The 17,553-nt window shown below is 47.1% G+C and overlaps 1 pseudogene; it reads right to left on the reverse strand.

Annotated features, from left to right (window-relative positions):
- The window catches only part of LOC141215224 (uncharacterized), a 61,937-nt pseudogene that overhangs the window by 5,554 nt on the left and 38,830 nt on the right, over positions 1 to 17,553 (reverse strand).

Below are 17,553 nucleotides of genomic sequence, written 5' to 3' on the forward strand. Positions count from 1 at the left end.
ACTGATCGTGCCCGTTGCCGCACCGCTACCGCTCCAGACTAGGCCCCAAGCAGGAGCCGCGACCACGCCCCCTGTGACGTCACGAGCCTCAACCCTGAGCGCGGCCAAGCAGGAGACGCCACCGGCCTGGTCGCAAGGCCGAGTGCCCCCGGGCGCCGCCGTCTTCACGGTGCCCTTTACTTTCAGGGTACCCCAAGCCTGGTCGCAAGGCCTAGTGATCCCGGGCGCCGCTGCCACCACCGCGCCCTCAACTTCCACTGTGCCGCACCTGGGTGAGGACTTGTTTGCCCAGCACACTTGCCCGGTTGGGCAGCCCTTTGAGTGGTCACCGGAGTACCACCATCCCCGACTCCGGAAAGAAAGACCCCTGGATGAGCCCCTAATCCCAGCTCCGGCGCTCGTCAAGATGACCCCGCTCTCGTTAGAGGAGGCGCAGTTTGAGTGGGACCCCACAGGAGGAGACCTCATCGGGTTCACTCAAGAGGACCCGGACGGGTCTGAAGAATACACGGAGGAAGGAGCTGGAGGACGTCGCCACTGATGTACAGTAGGAGCACTGTAAATAGTTACCCGTGAAGGTACAATAACTGTTACCATTATAGTCCCCGTTGGGACCAGTGAACTGTTCCAGTGTGTCCCATCTCCCCACAGGCTGAGGACTGTGAGCAGCCACCCCCTTTTCCCCACTGGCCGAGGACTGAGAGCGGCCATATCCCTTGTAAATAGTTGCGCTTCCTAAAGTGCCCCCTACCGGTTTTATAGGAAACTGTTTTTCTACCAGAGACTGTGGCACTTACCTGGTCACAATTTGCACAAGTGGCCAGAGGTCAAAAATGTTTTTTTTTTTATGAAAAGTTTTATATGAAGAGTATTATGCTACTGTTATATATATGGTGTTTTATATGTTTATGATGTTTTTGCAAAAATTTTGTATGTTTTATGTTTTTGCTCTTTTACAGCCCGAGGACGTGCTGTGATTTACCAGGGGGGAATGTAGCACCCTGAGGATTCGGCTGCTACAGGGGTATTGCACCTCACTCCAGAGGTGTGGTATTCCACTCCCGGGTAAGGATGGAGTGTGGGACTGAGCTCAGTAGGCTGCATGCACTACATACATCCCATTTCCGGGGGACAGAACTACGGTACTCCCACCAGTATATGTGCAGGTACGACAGCGTCTGTCCCTGGCTGGAGTGGGAGGGGGGTGGAACATCCCAGTAGTGTAGGGGCAGATAGGGGGAGTAGTCTGGGTAAAGCTAGGAGCTCATTGGGTGCTAGTCACCTGGGCTCACACATAGAGGGAGTATATATGGTGGGCACCATCTTAGGACAGGGTCTTTTTAGCCTGAGGAGCAGAGCAGAGGAGTTCAGCCAGGAGGGCTGACAGGGAGCTGTGGCTCCGGCTGGGCCCAGCTCCAGAGCTAAGCCTGCAGAGGAGAGAGGAGAAAGAAGGACCCAGAGAGAAAGACAAGAAGGGAACCCCAAGACCCCAGAATAAAGACAAAAGGGTGAAGGGTTGGCGGACAAGGGTACCGGATCCCAAGCTGGCAGAGGCCAAAACAAACCTTAGCCAGGAACCGGAGGTCGTGGGCAGGATCTGCCACGACCCTCACCAAATCCACCAGAATGGCACACCGAGCATAGGGTCAGGGAAGCCAGGGAAGGTTCAACCAACAAGAGACCCGAGGGAGCCGGACACAGGTGGATCCCTGGTGGGAACGGCCAGAGAGAGAGAGAGAGTCAGAAGGGAGCTCAGGACCACGCTCCGGAATCGCCTGGGGGTTAGCCGAGTCCAGGACCTGGTGGACGCAGCACGGCTCGGGTGGTCACTCAAGGCCAGAGTGACCAAAAGAACACCAGTAAGTAAAAACCCTGAACTGCATCTCCTGACTCTGAGTCTTCTTTCTGCATCATCACAACCCCCATCATCCACACCTGCTGCCCTGAGGCCATACCCCTCCCGTTGGGGGTTATACCATCACTGCTGCACATATACCACCGGCCTCAGCGGACTGCTCTGCAGCGGCGGCGTCAAAGCCGCACTCAACGGGTGGCGTAGTCGACAATCAAGTTAACATCTACTGCCATAGACTGCCACTTAGTTTGACACCCTGGGCACGGACCGGGTCACCGCCACAAGGACTACTACCCCTATCCAGATCTGGCTCCGGGTATCCCTTGCACATGGCCCAGGGGGTGCGTCAACTTCATAATATTATTTATCCAGCGGAGCTAAATCGTGCTGTCCAGATGTGGGTAAGGTTTATTGATGACCTATTTATTTTATGGCAAGGAGATGTAGCACTATTGGAACAGTTTTTTCAAAAACTTAATGATAATCAGTATAATATTCGGCTTACTACTACGTGGAACTCTGAGGAAATTTACTTTTTGGATTTAAAAATTAAAAAGGAAAAAGGTGGTACAATATCTACGGATATCTTCAAAAAAAGCACAGCAGTTAATGCCTTCTTAAGTGCTAAATCATCTCATCCACCTCAGGTTATTAGATCCGTACCGACAGGTCAGTTCCTCAGAGCCCGACGGATCTGTTCTACTGACCAACTGTTTGAAAAACAGGCTGCAGAACTGAAAAGACGTTTCAGTGCCCGTCATTACCGGAATGACGTTATTCAAAAAGGCTATCAGAGAGCTAAAGAAACAACTAGGGATGAACTCTTTAAACCTAAAGATAAAAAACATGATCAGAAGGTGAGATTGATTACCCCCTACCATAGTCAATGGAGGGAGATGTACGAAATTATTAGTAGATTCTGGCCAATCCTCCATTCTGATCCTGTTTTAAGACAGGTAATTCCATTAAAACCATCAATAACACCAAAAAGGTCAAAAACCTTAACATATATTTTGGTGAGAAGTCATTACATTCCCCCAAAACCTCCAAATATGCTAGCTGGTAACACAACTCAAAAATATGGCAGTTTCTCATGTGGATCGTGTGGTGCCTGTCCCCAAATAGATAGAGTAAAGGAATTCTCTGACTCTTCAGGAAAACGTTTATATAAAATCTTTCACTTTATCAATTGTAGATCAACGGGGATAATATACTGGGCAACAAGTCCATGCAATCTAATCTACGTGGGACTTACATCTCGTGAATTTCGAATAAGGATACTTGAACACATTAAAGATATAAGGAATGCAGCTAAATGTGTGAAACTTGAAGAAATAGCCACTCTTAAAAATATCCCTAAGCACTTTAGAGAACGTCACAACTGCAATTGGAGATTGTTGCGCTTTAAAGGAATTGATAAGGTCAACCTCGGAGCAAGAGGTGGAAATTTAAAAACAATGCTTGAACAAAAGGAAATAAAATGGATTATAACCCTGGACACGATTAAACCAAAAGGCTTGAACAATATGATTAGCTTTGCGCCATTTTTGGTATAGTTAATGTAATTAACGCAGAGGGTGACTTTGCTGTATGGGTGGTTTCTTGAATTCGCGTGACATAATATATTTCTTATCAATATATATACCTTTATTAATGGTCTGACGCGTATGGCTGCAGGTATTGGGGATATATAATGGTCATTGACATGATGAGTGTTATTTACTATATATTATAGATTACAAGTAGATTATTGTGTATTCTGGGCATTAATTATATTGTGCATGTATAAGAGATAAATACTCACATCATTTATATCAAGATTGTTATCTGCACTTATCAATATGAGGTTCAAATGAGATATAACTGATAATGCATGATGAATACATACTTATGTAATTTAAAATCCGGGTCTATATAAGGTTATGTGGCAACCGTGGTTGGGCATTAATTTTATGGTATTATGATATCTGATCTATAATATGATGTCTGTACCTTTAGATTGCAGCTTTAAGAATTTATATAACCTCTGCAATTCTGGAAAAAAACATAAGAGGGAGATATGACTAAGAAAATCATGATTCAAGGTTTAAGCAGCAATATCGGAACTTAGAACTATCGACATGACTATATGACTTGCCGCTGTGCATGTCAACAAGATGTATGGCTTAACCTCGACTCTGCGCAAGAAGACATTGATGTATAATATAAAATATTTGGGATCTATTTTGTAATAATTATGTACTTGACTATACCTTGGATTATGTTAATATATGTGTTAGAATGATGCTATATTTAAAAATTATGTGATAATCATGCTATATTGTTCTATTTATATATGTAATTACCTATGTGTAAGACTACTGGCACCTGGTGCCCACTACTAAAATGGAGCCTTGTGGCCTATGATGTGTGCGCGCCTGTGCTGTGGCGTCGCGCCTCCTCCTCTGGGCCCGGCGTCCAATCGGTTGCCAGATGGCGCGCACATGCGCGGTCTGACTTCCGGGACGCCGGCCTCGGGTGAGTGATGCGTGACGGGCAGCATGGCCTCGCCATTGTATACATCATGGGCAGCGATGCATATATAATTCTATTTGGACCCTGGAAGGTAATTAATTATGACTAATAAATATTTACTCATTTGACTGAACTATATGTGATAGGGCACAACAATTGGCCCAACCCCCTCTGGTAGCTATATATGATTAGACCATCCACTGCCTCAAGTACCCCGCGAGGAAGCAACATACGCGAAACGTGCGTTGGGGTGCTTGGGTGGTGTGGAGAGACCGCCATGGCATCTGGTTTGTACTTTTAGTCATTACACATTCGGCTTATACTGAGGAATATGCATGTGTTACTAAATGGTTGGTACTAGGTATTATACATAATAACCATGTGATTATATATTTGATGGAATTGTGCAATATGTCTTTGATTGTAACTTAGCCAACCAATTGATTCATACTCTGCATTACATTGTGTGATTGTGTATCTGATGGAATTGTGCAATACACCTTGATTGGAACTTAGCCAACTAATTGATTTATACTGTATATTATGTATTGGCAATAGTGTTGTATATCGAGCTATTTTGTACAACGTATAACAAAAGTTACTGAATTGTATAATAGACTTTTTTGTAATCTGATTATATGCATTAAATCATGCTATGCAGTATATATGTTGATAATACTAATGTATATTGAGCTAACTTGTACAACATACTACCTCTTGCCAATAAGACAGTGGTGGACCGCACCACCCTTGTGGTTTTATGGGGTTTTTTTAGGGGCTGGTTTTTATTTTTACTGTTTGCTGTGTTTAAATAGTTATAACAAAGTAACAATATGAAATAACAGATGACTATTCTCTACTAATTGACTAACTATTTTGAAAAAGGAGAATAAATGAGTTTTGCAGCATAAAGAACATGATTTTAGTAAGTAAAATTTACATGATAACACATACAAAGTTATTTTATATAAATCACAATACAAGGGGAATAAGGTGCATGGTGCCAAATGTCAGGGGGTCACACGGATAATGTGGCAAACGGACTATGTGGGTGTGGACATCTGCACATGTAAGTTAGGGGTGAGCATAAGGACCTACATCCAAGAAATAGTAACAGGAACCACTACTAGATGCTAAGCTGCTTATGCAAATAGTAAAGAATTATAGCAAAATGTATAGGCAGTCCCACTTGCAGTCCAGCCCATCCCACACAGATCAGAGCAGCATCACATATAGAACTCACCCAGATTCAGTGTCCGCAAAGCCCACGCATCAATAGGACCCCCCCACCACTGGTGATAATGAGGATAACGCGCCCGGACGCACGTTTCGCCAGATTCTTTCTCAAGAGGCGCATGTATTGGAGCGCCTGAAGGACCTGCTATAAATACGCCCCTGACCCATCATGTGATCATGAGGGGCAGGGAAGCCCATTGAAGCACAATGGTGCGTGCGCCCAGAGCTCGCACCCAAGCTGTCATGTCCCAGACGTGCGTCCGGGAGCGTGCCCGTAGGCACACCCCCGAGGGCAGGCCAGGGACATCGAGACAGCCGGGCGCGGGCACGGGAGTGCAGGGGACCATGGCGCAAGCACACAACTCCAAGGTAAATATCCGGGATAGCAACCATCCATTGGTGGTGTATAGAAAAGAGGAGGATCAGATGCACAAAGTGCACAGAGGAATGAGGGGTAGAGGGAGAAGGGGACCAGATGCGGCACAACAATCCAATTATAGTTCGAATTATTCAGAAGGTACAAACTGTCTATTAATCTATACATCTGTGAGATAAACATCAAAAAGGAGTGCAGACGTGTCACCCCCATAATCAGTGAAAAAGAAATAAAATAAATAATCACCAACCACAGAGGGTCTCCAGAAGTACCACACTGCGGAGGGGCAGACGGGAGAACCCCTGTGAGGTAGACACATATAATGAAAAAATATAGGAAATATACAACGATTTCACATAGGTATCAGATTAGTCCCAGAAAGAGATTGAACTTCTCCTGAGCCTCCTCAAAATTGAATGTAGCGTATCCCAGAGTCCATATATGGGCCAAGGTAAGGCAATCAAGGTTTGTTGGTGTGAAGGCACTAGATATATAAGAAAATGAAAGGAAATAAGCATAAGAAAAAATTAAAAACTAGTAAAATAAAAACAACAAACTAAAACAACATCATGACCAGGTAAGACTCCGGACAGGGGAGCAGCGGGTGTTACGCTCGCGCCCGGACTGACTGACGTGAGCGTGATTAGTGATCCCACTGTACCATAAACCGAGGAGTGCCTGGAGGGGCGTAACTAAGTATTAACTCGGTCCGACCAAGGTTGCACGGCGGCTCAGTCGACTCCGTGAACCAAGGAGGAACCGAGCAGAGGGACCAGGTGCTTCTCCGGGTCAGACCCCGGTCACAGCTGTTGACCCACACCGGGAAATGCTTGAACAGGCAGGTTAGACTGGCATATTGACAGGTGGGCACTGGTAGGCACGGCTGGTATGCAGACAGATGGATATTGACAGGCACAGCTGGTATGCAGGCAGGTGGGCACTGGCAGGCGCGGCTGGCATGCAGACAGGTGGGCACAGGCAGGCACGGCTGACATGCAGACAGGCGGGTACTGGCAGGTAGGAACGCAGGCAGGATAGGGACCAGTACAGACTGGGACACAGGAACGGAGCCGCAGGTGCGGTGGGCAGCAGAGCAGAGCAAAACCGCAGATGCGGTGAACAAGCAGAGCAGAACCGCCGGAGCGGTGAGCAAACAGAGCAGGGCGAAACCGCAGATGCGGTGAACAAGCAGAGCGTAGCAAAACCGCAGGTGCGGTGAACAAGCAGAGCGGAGCGAAACCGCAGGTGCGGCGAGCAAGCAGAGCGTAACTAAACCGCAGGTGCGGCGAACAAGCAGAGCAGAGCAAAACCGCAGGTGCGGCGAACAAGCAGAGCGGAGCAAAACCGCAGGTGCGGCGAACAAGCAGAGCGGAGCAAAACCGCAGGTGCGGCAAACAAGCAGAGAGGAGCAAAACCGCAGGTGCGGCGAACAAGCAGAGCAGAGCAAAACCGCAGGTGCGGCGAACAAGCAGAGCGGAGCGAAACCACAGGTGCGGTGAACAAGCAGAGCGGAGCAAAACCGCCGGTGCGGTGAACAAGCGGAGCGGAACTGCAGGTGCGGTGAACAAGCAGAGCGGAACCGCAGGTGCGGTGAACGAGCAGAGTGGAACCGCGGGTGCGGTGAATGAGCAGAGCAGAACAGAGCAGAAGGTGCAGGCAGACAGGACAGGGCTCTGTTCACATGGAACAGACTGGAAAATACAGGAAGATGGTTAGAACACAGGAGGTAGAGACAGAGGAAGGGAAAGGGGACAAGCAGAACCAGATACACACAAGGTACTTACAATGAAGTAGCGAGTGGACACAAAACTCACAAACAGAAGTACAGAGACAATGAGTTGGAGTTAGGTGCAGGTTCAGACACTGCAGGAAAAGGGAAGATTCGGACATAGAGACAAACAGGTAACGGGCTAGGACACTGTTCAGACAGGAACTGAACCAGTAACAAGATACAGGAACTAGCCTGGGAACTCAGCCCCCAGGGTGGCGGAAACAGACTAGAAGTCAGAGATACAGGTAGCGGCCCTGGGTACTCGGCCCCCAGGGTGGCGGAAACAGACTAGAAGTCACAGGTACAGGTAGAGGCCCTGGGTACTCAGCCCCCAGGGTGGTGGACAGACTAGAGTCAGGACAGGACCTGGCAACTAACAGTTGCACAGAACACAGACTGTAAGAAAGTGTTGCTCAGGCACCTCCCACTGGGTGGAGGGGGTTTAAGTATCCAGTGACTCACAGCAATAGGCTGGGGACGCATTAGGACTGCGCACACTGTAGCTTTAAGAATCAGAAAGCAACAGCGCCGACGCCCTAAGCCAGCAGACAAGAGACATACAAACAGCAGGTACTGGAGCAAAAGTGTGCAGCCTGGCCAGAAAGGTAAGATTGCGGTCTTGCATGGTGGGAGATGGTAAGCCATGCAAGCACGCCACCAGGGATGTTACAGCGGGGGAGCATCACAGGTTTTATCATTAAAAGAACGAGGAAAATCCCAGACTTTCATTTAGGCCACGCGGAACCAGGGTATCCAAAATGGTGATCCATCTGGCCTCTTTTTGCGCCAGACATTGTTTAGCATTACCGCCCCGGGAGTCCAAATGTACCACGTCTATGCCACGTATACGCAAGGTGCGTGGATCGCAGTTATGAACTGCTTTGAAATGGCGTGGAAGTGTTTTGAGCTCCCGTGGGTCCATCACTGATTTGGCTGCGCCAATGTCCCGTACATGTTCCCGCACTCTAACTCTCATTTCTCTGGTTGTTAGTCCCACGTATATCTTATAACAATCACATGTGACGTAATACACCACATGGGTTGTGCTGCATGAAATGAATTTTGAGATTTTAAAAGTGCGGGAACCGTCAGATGTAGTAAAAGACGTACAGTGAAGGACATTAGCGCAGGCCACACAGTGGTCGCAAGGAAAGGATCCAACCGTGGGACCGCGTGTCCCAAAGGGGTTCGATGGAGGAGGAACGTAGTGACTGGAGAATAGAAGGTCCCCAAGATTATTGGCTCGCCTGGCCGTCATCAATGGGTAGTCACCCACAAAATCCCTAAGGGAGGGCTCCGTGTTGAGAATGTTCCAGTGTCGGGAGAGGATCCACCTCATAGACCCCCACTCATGATTGAATGTGGAAATGAAGCGGGTCCTCTCAGGGATCTGAGGCTGGGGCCGTCGGGCAGGGTATAACAGATGACTGCGGAGTGTACTGCGCGCCCTGCCATAGCCACGGCCGATGGATCTGTTGCTATATCCCCTCTGTTTAAACCGATCAGTCAGATCTGCGGCCTGTTTCTCAAAGTTAGAGTCTGTTGAGCATATCCGTCACACCCTTAGGAACTGTCAGACCGAGACTGCCCTAATTGTTGTTGAGTTATGTGCAGAGGCAGCATGAACCAACGAATTAACCGCAGTGGGTTTTCTGTATACGTCAGTCTGGATGAAGGAGTGTGAGTTCACCTCCAGAGTGACGTCCAGAAAATCCATGCGTTGATGGTGACAGGAATACGTGAGTTTGATGCCCCATGTATTCATGTTAAGCTGCCTCATGAACTCGTCGAGTTCCCCCACGGTCCACTGCCAGAAAAATAAATAAAACATCATCAATGTATCTGAGCCACGTCACGACCTGAGTGGCGCCCCGCACGCCCTCGTCGCCAAAGATCTCCCTCTCCCATGCGCCCAGGAAGAGATTGGCATACGAGGGCGCACAGGCCGCCCCCATGGCCGTGCCACGTTGCTGCAGGTACACAATGTCCTTAAAGAGAAAATAGTTGTGGCAGAGGATGAAGTGGAGGAGCTAAAGGAGAAACTCACGTGAAGGGCCGTCCAGGTCGGAGGTCCCCAGGAAGAGGCGGACCGCTGCAAGGCCCAGATCGTGACTGATACAGGTATACAGACTTTCCACTCAGGTCGTGACGTGGCTCAGATACATTGATGATGTTTTATTTATTTTTCTGGCGGGGGACGGTGGGGGAACTCGACGAGTTCATGAGGCAGCTTAACATGAATACATGGGGCATCAAACTCACGTATTCCTGTCACCATCAACGCATGGATTTTCTGGACGTCACTCTGGAGGTGGACTCAAACTCCTTCATCCAGACTGACATATACAGAAAACCCACTGCGGTTAATTCGTTGGTTCATGCTGCCTCTGCACATAACTCAACAACGATTAGAGCCATCCCGGTCGGACAGTTCCTAAGGATGAGACGGATATGCTCAACAGACTCTAACTTTGAGAAACAGGCCGCAGATCTGACTTATCGGTTTAAACAGAGGGGATATAGCAACAGATCCATCGGCCGTGGCTATGGCAGGGCGCGCAGTACACCCCGCAGTCATCTGTTATACCCCGCCCGACGGCCCCAGCCTCAGATCCCTTAGAGGACCCGCTTCATTTCCACATTCAATCATGAGTGGGGGTCTATGAGGCGGATCCTTTCCCGACACTGGAACATTCTCAACACGGAGCCCTCCCTTAGGGATTTTGTGGGTGACTACCCATTGATGACGGCCTGGCGAGCCAATAATCTTGGGGACCTTCTAGTCTCCAGTCACTACGTCCCTCCTCCATCGAACCCCTTTGGGACACGCGGTCCCACGGTTGGATCTTTTCCTTGCGGCCACTGTATGGCCTGCGCTAATGTCCTTCGATGTACGTCTTTTACTACATCTGACGGTTCCCGCACTTTTAAAATCTCAAAATTCATTTCATGCAGCACAACCCATGTGGTGTATTACGTCACATGTGGTTGTAATAAGATATACGTGGGACTAGCAACCAGAGAAATGAGAGTTAGAGTGCGGGAACATGTACGGGACATTGGCGCAGCCAAATCAGTGATGGACCCACGGGAGCTCAAAACACTACCACGCCATTTCAAAGCAGTTCATAACTGCGAACCACGCACCTTGCGTATACGTGACATAGACGTGGTACATTTGGGCTCCCGGGGCAGTAACGCTAAACAATGTCTAGCGCAAAAAGAGGCCAGATGGATCACCATTTTGGATACCCTGGCTCTGTGTGGCCTAAATGAAAGTCTGGGATTTTCCTCGTTCTTATAATGATAAAACCTGTGATGCTCCCCCGCTGCTCCCCTGTCCGGAGTCTTACCTGGTCATGATGTTGTTTTAGTTTGTTGTTTTTATTTTACTTGTTTTTAATTTTTTCTTATGCTTATTTCCTTTCATTTTCTTATATATCTAATGCCTTCACACCAACAAACCTTGAGTGCCTTATCTTGGCCCATATATGGACTCTGGGATACGCTACATTCAATTTTGAGGAGGCTCAGGAGAAGTTCAATCTCTTTCTGGGACTAATCTGATACCTATGTGAAATCGTTGAACATTTCCTATATATTTTCATTATATGTGTCTACCTCACAGGGGTTCTTCCGTGTGCCCCTCCGCAGGGTGGTACTTCTGGAGACCCTCTGTGGTTGGTGATTATTTATTTTATTTCTTTTTCACTGATTATGGGGGTGACACGTCTGCGCTCCTTTTTGATGTTTATCTCACAGATGTATAGATGAATAGACAGTTTGTACCTTCTGAATAATTCTAACTATAATTGGATTGTTGTGTCGTATCTGGTCCCCTTCTCCCTCTACCCCTCATTCCTCTGTGCACTTTCTGTATCCGATCCTCCTCTTTTCTATACACCACCAATGGATGGTTGCTATCCCGGACATTTACCTTGGAGTTGTGCGCTTGCGCCGTGGTCCCCTGCACTCCCGTGTCCGCACCAGGCTGTCTCGATGTCCCTGGCCCGCCCCCGGGGGTGTGCCTACGGGCGCACTCCCGGACGCGCGCCTGGGACATGATGCCTTGGGTGCGAGCGGCGGGGGGGCGTGGCTCTGGGCGCACGCGCCATTGTGCTCCAATGGGCTTCCCTGCCCCTCGTGATCACATGAGGGGTCAGGAACGTATTTATAGCAGGTCCTTCAGGCGCTCCAATACATGCGCCTCTTGAGAAAGAGTCTGGCGAAACGCGTGTCGGGGCGCGTTATCCTCATTATCACCAGTGGTGGGGGGGTCCTATTGATTCGTGGGCTTTGCGGACACTGAATCCGGGTGAGTTCTATATGTGATGTTGCTCTGATCTGTGTGGGATGGGCTGGACTGCAAGTGGGACTGCCTATACATTTTGCTATAACTCTTTACTATTTGCATAAGCAGCTTAGCATCTAGTAGTGGTTCCTGTTACTATTTCTTGGATGTAGGTCCTCATGCTCACCCCTAACTTACATGTGCAGATATCCACACCCACATAGTCCGTTTGCCACATTATCCGTGTGACCCCCTGACACTTGGCACCATGCACCTTATTCCCCTTGTATTGTGATTTATATAAAATAAGTTTGTATGTGTTATCATGTAAATTTTACTTAATAAAATCATGTTCTTTATGCTGCAAAACTAATTTTTTCTCCTTTTTCAAAACATTTGTTATATGAGTAGGCAACAATCGGCCCAGGGTCTGGCACTCTTGACCAGATACCGTGGACCGGTCAGCTTTATAAGGTGGGCCACCATTTGTTTAATTGACTACTATATTGTAAGGAGGAAGTGTATAGAGGCAGTATAATCTTTCTGGCCCTGAGAGACAAGCCATGAAGGATTTCATTGCGGAAAGTCTGGAGAAGGGACATATCAGACCTTCATCTTCGCCCATGGCAGCAGGGCTCTTCTTTGTGAAGAAAAAAGATGGCGGTCTACGTCCCTGTTTAGATTTCCGGGAATTAAATCAAATTACCATCCATGATCTATACCCTCTTCCTCTGATTCCTGATTTGATCAGCCAGGTTATGGGAGCTAACCAATGCACCTGCGGTATTCCAGCATTTCATAAATTATATTTTTCATCACTTGGTGGGGAGGTTTGTGGTGGTCTATCTGGACGATATTTTGGTTTATTCACCTGATTTTGAGACCCATCGGGGGCATGTTAAGCAGGTGCTCCAGATATTATGGGATAACAAACTCTATGCCAAACTAGAGAAATGTGTTTTCGCTGTTCAGGAGGTGCAGTTTTTGGGGTACTTGTCATCTTCAGGTTTTCGGTTGGATCCGGAGAAGATCCGTGCAGTCCTTGACTGGGAACGTGCCGAGAACCTGAAGGCCCTACAACGTTTTCTGGGCTTTAGTAATTTTTACAGAAAATTCATCCAAAATTTCTCTGTTGTAGTGAAACCCCTTACTGACATGACTAAGAAGGGGTCTGATTTTTCCAAATTGTCGGATGCTTCCCTCCCGGCTTTTTCTTCCTTAAAGAATAATTTTGCCACTGTACCTATACTCAGTCAACCCGATGTTTCTCAACCCTTTATTGTGGAGGTCGATGCTTCGGATATCGGGGTTGGGGCTGTGTTGTCTCAGGGTCCGTCCCCTGGTAAATGGCGTCCATGCACCTTCTTTTCTAAAAAATTGTCTTCAGCTGAAATTTAGACGTGGGTAATAGGGAACTTTTGGCGATCAAATTGGCGTTCGAGGAATGGCGACACTGGTTGGAGGGGGCTGTCCATCCTATTACTGTTATTACTGACCATAAGAACCTGTCATATCACCAGTCAGCTAAACATCTCAACCCCGGACAAGCCAGATGGTCCTTGTTTTTTTCTAGGTTCAATTTTGTTGTCACTTTTCGTCCAGGGGTCAAAAACGTCAAGGCTGATCCTTTGTTCCGGAGCTTCCCTGGTGGTGATGACCATGAGAACCCTGCCCCGATATTACAGAAAGAGGTAGTTATTTCGGCTCTTTTTCCGGAACTGGAGGGTGAGGTGCTGGAGGCTCAGGGGGACGCCCCTGCCTCCTGCCCTTCAGGAAAATTATTTGTACCACCTGATCTGCGTCGTAAAGTAATCAAGGAACATCATAACTCTGTGCTTGCTGGGCATCCAGGTGGTAAGGTAACCGCAGACTTCCTCTCTCGTCGTTTTTGGTGGCCGGGGTTGCATCGGGATGTAATTGAACACGTAGCTGCTTGTAGTATTTGCACACGTTCTAAGGTTTCGCACACCGGTCCGTCTGGTACTCTTCTTCCGCTACCTATCCCTAGCAGGCCATGGACACACTTGTCCATGGATTTTATTACTGACCTACCGGTTTCTGCAGGCAAAATGGTGGTTTTGGTAGTAGTAAATAGGTTCAGTAAAATGGTTCAATTTGTCGCTTTACCTGCACTTCCCAATGCTAAGACACTTGCTCAGGTGTTCATAAATGAGATTGTGAAGCTTCACGGGGTTCCCACTGATGTGGTGTCTAATCGGGGGACCCAGTTTGTTTCCAAGTTCTGGAAGGCATTCTGTCCTCGACTGGGGGTGCAGCTGTCCTTTTCCTCTGCCTTCCACCCTCAGTCAAATGGTCAGACTGAGCGGGTCAATCAGAACTTGGAGACATACCTCATGTGTTTTGTCTCCGAAAATCAGGAGGATTGGGCATCCTACTTAACGCTGGCAGAATTTGCCATCAATAATCATCGTCAAGAATCCACTGGCAGGTCACCGTTCTTCGGTGCATATGGTTATCATCCACAGTTTGGTACCTTCAGTGGGGGTGGAGCTTCAGGAGTTCCTGAGGAGGAACGGTTTGCTTCGTCGCTCTCCTCGTTATATAAAGACCATGGGTGACAGGTATAAATGTATATAGCAATAATGGAAAACGCAGCACTACTGGACCTGGGTGCACGAGTAGGGTCCAAAACCGTAGAGATATGTAGATAAACCTCGGCACACCAAATGGTAAGATTTTGATATTTTATTATTAGCAGTCCACAGTAATAAACGTTTCGGTTAACAGAAAAACAAATGATAAAAATAGAAGAATTAGGCCATAGTGTCTCATAGTCAAATATCAAATTAGATATGCATTGCAAGTTCAGATAACCTACCCAATTACTGGGAAGTAGAGTAAAGGAGTTTGACAGCGCAGTGTCCCAGTGCTAGGATCCCTGTGGCGGGAGGCACAAGGTGAATCAGTGGACAGTAGTGCAGGGCTGCTGGGTGGAAGTGTTAGTCTGGACTGTACATACCCTGGGCGCAGTGCTGAGTGAGGAGACTGGCGTATCCGCGGTGTCCACCGCTGGTAGCAAGTGTGATAGTGGCCATGGGGTTAAGTTTATATATCGCAGGGGGGGCGGGACTGCCGGTGGCTCATGGCCAGTATGGAGAAATCAAAGCGCCGTGGTGAGCGCTCATGTCCGGTTGCGTCATCGGAAGTGACGCGAGACGACGAGTGCTCGTATCTAATTGGTTAAAGTGCACGCATGCGCACGACGTGCGTGTCACCCGGCGTCATGGTGCGTTCCAGGAGGCAGGAAGTAATGTCCAGAGGCAACAGGTATAAATGTATGGCTGACAGAAAACGCTTGCCAGGTCCGGACCTGAATGTGAATGACTTTGTGTAGTTGTCTACCAAGAATATAAGATTGAAAGTTCCTTCTTGGAAGCTGGGACCTAGGTTTATTGGTCCCTACAAAATAACCTCCGTCATTAACCCAGCAGCGTTTTGTCTTGAACTGCCTCGGGCCCTTAAGGTCCATAATGTGTTCCACAGGTCCCTACTGAAAAGGTACGTAGAACCTCTTGAGCCCTCACCTCTACCATCGCCCCCAGTAATGGTTGATGGTAACCTGGAGTTCGAGATTTCGAGGATTGTAGATTCTCGTCTCCAACGTCGTTCTCTACAATACTTGGTGCACTGGAAAGGCTATGGTCCAGAAGAGAGGATGTGGGTTTCAGCGTCAGAGGTGAACGCTCCCAGATTGGTTTGCTCTTTTCACACCTCTTTTCCTGAGAAACCTGGTCCTAAGTGTCCGGAGGCCACTCGTATTGGGGGGGTACTGTCACGGGTGTGTCGGAGGTGACAGACAGTCACCCTACAGTGGCCTGTAGGAAATCTTCACGTTTGGCATTGCAGACAGCTTCCTAGATAGAAGGTTGTCTTTAGGACCCAGTGACTACCTCTCTCTGGCCTGGGTGTATATATACCTGGTCTCTCTAGGTGGGCATCGCCAGTTATATTCATTCCTACTTGGAACTTGGCTGAAGCAGCATCACATCCTCTTTGGAGTCTTGAGGCCGTGTGCCCTGTTGGAGTTCTTCTAAAGCTAAATTATTATTTTCCTGTGTTGTCTTCCATTTTTGTCTTTAGAGTGCTAGCAGAGGTTGACAAGTGCTCATCTCCTTCCACCCCCAGCTTTAGCCTTACTCCAGGGATAGTAGGACGAGACACGTGATCGGCGACAGCTGCGAAGGCTGTATAGGAATGTTAGGGGGAGACAGGGTGACGCTAGTCCAGATTAGGTCACCTCTTCCCCCTTTCCCTAGTGTCTGGGTTTCCTTTCCCTTTCACCTCTGTGTTTCACTCAAACCTGGCGTGACATCACCAGTCTTGATGAATCGCCCCTCCCCCACCCCCATTGTTTTGTCTTGTGTGATAAAATACTGAAATTTTATAGCACATTTCCTTTATATGTGAAATGTATAGGATTTGTTATCTTTATAGTATAATATCAATATATCTTGGTGTTTTTTTCTTTATTTTTTTCCCTGTCTTCCTAATAAAATGGAGGAAATATTGAATAAGCTTCAATGTCAATTTACCTGGGATTTCGAAATTGAGGATAAATTGAATTGTCATAACATCCTTACAGATCTAGATATTATGTACAATGAAAAATTATATTGTGGTACCGTGTTAGCCAGAAAATATCGATGTACATACTTTCATGCCCAAAAATGACATAATTATTCTAGGAGTGATACCTTTATTGGCTAACCAGAAAAATTATATTTGCAGCTTTCAGAGGACAGAGCTCCTTCTTCAGGCAGGTTTACAAATTAATTACTGAGAAAAGAGCACAACATTTAAGAGATATTACAACAGGACATTAGTGCATGGGGAAAAATGGGGTGATCCCTTCTAAAGATAAGCCAAGGTAATCAAAGTCAAGTTTTAGTTACAAATGGAGAGGTGGTGGGAGTGATGGCTTAATGATCTGGAGTCATTCTGGTGGAGTTGTAAACTGTGCCCACATTTGGAAAAATAAGCATAAAAGTATCTTATGTTTACATGTACTATTGTTTTATACAGTTTGTTAAAATGAAAGTGATCATTTGGTTTCTGGACTAATAAGGTAAGTACCAGGAATATGGAAAATATCACCATCATGTAATTTGATCATATTATAGTGTAAACATGAGGCTCTACTATATAGAAATGATCAGGTTGTTTCCATATTACCATCAGCTGACTGCAGTACTTCTGTCCTATTGCATCCCAGTAGGTTAACTTTTAAATGTATAGGAAATTTAGTTTTAACAGCATATATCAGGGATGTCAAACTCAAATACACACAGGGCCAAAATTAAAAGCTTGAACAAAGTCGTGTGCCAACCTTGACATTTATCAAAAACATGTCTACAACTGAGGAAGTTTTTTTTCCTTATCAAATACAACGATGAACTTTTTCATGTGGAAACAAACTTAAAGGGGTTGTCACATGAACAAACTACATTTTAAATAATAGGTCTTAGAATAAAATATTGGAATAATATAAT

Source organism: Phyllobates terribilis, unplaced genomic scaffold, assembly GCF_046119375.1.
Source record: "Phyllobates terribilis strain yellow unplaced genomic scaffold, ASM4611937v1 Scaffold_231__1_contigs__length_3143052, whole genome shotgun sequence".
NCBI classification, from domain to species: domain Eukaryota; kingdom Metazoa; phylum Chordata; class Amphibia; order Anura; family Dendrobatidae; genus Phyllobates; species Phyllobates terribilis.